This window comes from Lygodium microphyllum, chromosome 30, assembly GCF_053477565.2.
Source record: "Lygodium microphyllum isolate KBCC chromosome 30, Lygodium_microphyllum_v1.1.10, whole genome shotgun sequence".
Lineage (NCBI taxonomy): Eukaryota > Viridiplantae > Streptophyta > Polypodiopsida > Schizaeales > Lygodiaceae > Lygodium > Lygodium microphyllum.
Window position 1 is genome coordinate 95,189,806 of NC_141164.1, and position 3,787 is coordinate 95,193,592.

The following is a 3,787-nucleotide window of genomic DNA, read 5'->3' on the forward strand; positions in this document are numbered from 1 at the left end:
CATCCGAAACTATAGTAAAATTGCTCACTCCTATTACATAGGAGAGAGATCCAAAAGATGGTATTCTCCATCCCTCAAAAGATAATGGAAAATGAAGCCAAGGCAAGAAAGACCCAAGAAGGGCAACGTTAAGCATTCGAAGATGAAGACTCCATCTTAGCAGATCTCCTAAGCACTCGCCTTCATCGTTGTTTGTGCTTGTAAATCTAGACTCGATGTCTGTGAAAGGAATGTATGACTTAAGCTCACAAAATAAATTTGAATAATGATTCACGTCGAATTCAAGGAGGGTGCGCCAAGCTACCCCCAACGGGCTACCAACCCTCTCCAAGGGGGTTCCAAATAACCATGATCAGAACTTGCCACGAGAGGTCTCTCCGTTGTCGAAGGGTTTTCGAAAGCAAAGTCGCGACCAAAGAGAACCTTGATTAATTTCAGGATAGAAGATCAATCGAAGCAAACAATCAAGACAAATATGATGCCAAGTAACAATTGTATTACTGCCAAGTTATCTCTGAGCATAGAGAAACATCATAACAAACCACATGTGATCTATGCAATCGACCCATGCAATTGTATACAAGCTTAAGTATTTGTGATTGCAATAGTTGACAAAACTATTCCACCCTCTCAAGAGCAATATGAAAACTGAGAGTAGCTCTTCAAATCATGACAATTTGATTGAACTGCTCAAACCTTGTGGTTTAGAATTATTCATTGTTGTTGCTTTTCCAAAGTCTGTAAGAAAGCATACTGCTTGATTTACCAAATGTATGTGCACCAGATTGGGCCACCACATCCTTTATGTCACCAAGCTCTACTGCAGCAAATTTGGTCACAATAGTATCCAAAGACTCTCTTGCAGATGGTAGCCTGGATGCAACAAGGAACTTATATGTTGCTTTACTGTCTTTCCTTCCTAAGTTGACATTCCATGTTAAGTTCAGCTGTTAAACATATAAAGACAGCTCATACACATCATAACTGCATCTGAATGGCCAACATCACAATTGATCCCTTTTACCAGAAAATTAGAGGATTGTTACTTCTGAGAAATTCCAAGATGGATCCATTACTTACACCTCTATAAACTAAAAAGTAGGACTTGTAAAAGAACAAGTTCTCATCTCAAGGATTAGCAATTTTTAGAAGTAATTGGTTTGCTGAAGCAGGTTTATGATTGAATGACCTATAAATTGAAGGCAGATCCATGTGTGAGAATATAGCTAAGAGCAAAATTGACACTGATGCAGTAACACCGCATTGAAGGAGAAACACAGCTTGCAAACTGCTTTCATCCAGAGTATGATATACTCCTCGTGACATGCACTATATGGCATACTACACAGCCTGTAGCACACTACCCAAATTGGCAGCAATTCCCCACAACTAGTATATTTGGTAACAACTCCAATACCCGGAAGATTCCAGTCAAAAGCTACTACATCAGCTCATGGAAAATGGCAGTTTGACTAACAAGCTTCAAGATGATGCCATAACATGGTTGAATCATCTTTCCCATGTTTAGCTTTCAAAAAAAACTCTTAGTCATCCAAGTAATAGTAGGAGCCTGCAGACTTCTGCTCCCTATCTTCTGTAGAATCCAGCTTGCTGATACGAGGACGATAGTTTGTGGGATCGCGTCTGAAAGTAATATCCAGATGCGATAGAAATAGGTTCATGCCAGTCAAGAGAGACTGTGGTGTATTCGCAACACAATCAACTGATGGTTTTCCCTCATACACAATGACCCTGTCAGCTAGGTATGTTGCCATAATGAAGTCATGCTCAACAACAAATGCAGTCTTTTTAGCATGCAAGATAAAGCGTTTGATCACTTTTGCTGCCACAATACGCTGCTTTGAATCAAGGTAAGCACTCGGCTCATCGATAAGATATATGTCTGCAGGCTTTCCGAGGCACAAACATAAAGCAACCCTGTGCAATTCTCCGCCAGACAGAGTCACACATTAAGTAATCTAAAGTTACACTTTATAACAGATTCCACAGAAGACCTGGTCTCTTCCTCAGTGAAGACTTGTGGTACATCGACCATGTACGACTCGACCACAAGTGTTCCTTACTTTCAGCCCATCCAAGCAAAGATGATAGAAGACGGCCCAGGATTTCCGTGTTGCCAGTAAAGTGTGTGCCTTAGAGCTGAGCATCTTGCACCATGATAACAGTTTTCGTATTCAAAAGGATTTTTACTGGAAATTGATCACTGATCTTCGCAGCAACATTGCTATCATCAGCTTCATCTTCAGAATCACTGCTCTCCAAAACAATTTTTCATTCTATGTCATCAAGATCCCTGTATTCGTTGCTTTTTTTTCCCCAGTATTGCCCGTTTCCAACCAGTAAAGCGACTTCCTTTCTGCTTTTTCTGAAAATAGCCGATCCTTCCGTGGGCCTCCCATAATGCTAAAAAAGTTCCTATCACAATGGCAATGCCTGCAATAGCAAATGTGATTAATAATTTCCGCTTCGATGTGGTATTTCCATGGTTCTAAGGCCCCTGGGCAGACTCTGAACTTGCTTGCTGGCTCCACAAGTTGTCCCTTATAGATGGTCCACTTTCATCCTCATTACTGCTATGATAGTGCAAGTCATGCAAGATTCTCTCATTTTACCTCACATATTTATCACAGGGTATGCACATTTCTGTCCTATTCCCACAGTGGTCCACATTTAACATACATATCCACCAATGCATTCCCAAGCACACTATTTCCTCCTAGCAAACCCCCTCTTACAATTTCAGCATGTATTATTTTGCCTTTTCAGCTACTCCTATGCTGCCACAGGCCTTCAAAATGCAAGCAAAGGTCTGTGCATCAGGAGAGAAGCCCTCATGTTGCATAATAGCATACTAATGGAGCCTTCTCTCCCTATACTGTCCACGCAGAACAAAATTGTAAACACAACAACTAAATATGTACAAAGTAACAAATGTCACACACATAGCCTTTGGTGGATTTCACACCTCGAATGCGCAGCAATACGACATCCACCCCCTCTAATCCTGCGCATCCTCCGGATGGGCCAACTACCCATGATCGTTATCATCAAGATCCACAAACAGATCAATCTCTTCATTATGCATTTCCGGTGTATCAACAAGATTATCTGTCATATCATATGTCTCTTCCATTGGAGTTTCTTCTCGTTGCTCTTCTCTTGAAAATTCTTCCAATGCATAATCTTCATCATCTCTTTTCTTGAAAATCTTGATTCTTTTTCCAGCAATAGGCACTCTAAGCACTGTCCCATCCAATTCTGTCAGCTCATATGTTGCATTATCAAAGACATCTCTGACTATGTATGGCCCAAACCATCTTTTCACCATCTTCCGAAGTGGAGTATGCTGGTTTTCAAGGCTGCTATCAAAGACTAATACCCAATCTCCCTCTTCTATTGCTCTAGGCCACAAGCGATGCCTACTATCAAACCTGTCCTTATTTCTTAGTCTAGCAACCTTCAACCTGTCAATAGCTAGCTGAATATCCTTTGGTCTTCTCTCCAACTGCCGAATTCGAAGAGCTAAGAGCTCCTCTCTTGTCAAATCCTCCTGCCAAGGTAAAACTGACCAAGTCAAAGCACAAGTCTCAGTCGGCATAACCGGTTTCTGACCATACATCAACTCTGCAGGCATATATCCTGTGGTAACACTATGAGTCGTACGATCAGCCCACAAAGCAAATGGTAGAAGTCTCGGCCATTCTCCAATCCGTCCTCTGCATGCTTTGGCTAATGCTTTCACTATCGGCGGATGCCCTCTTTCACT

General features: G+C 41.5%; 1 pseudogene; it reads right to left on the reverse strand.

Moving 5' to 3' along the window:
- Nucleotides 1-1,406: 1,406 nt before the first annotated feature.
- On the reverse strand, nucleotides 1,407-1,926 carry LOC148010142 (ABC transporter E family member 2 pseudogene; annotated as a pseudogene).
- Between the last annotated feature and the right edge of the window lie 1,861 nt (nucleotides 1,927-3,787).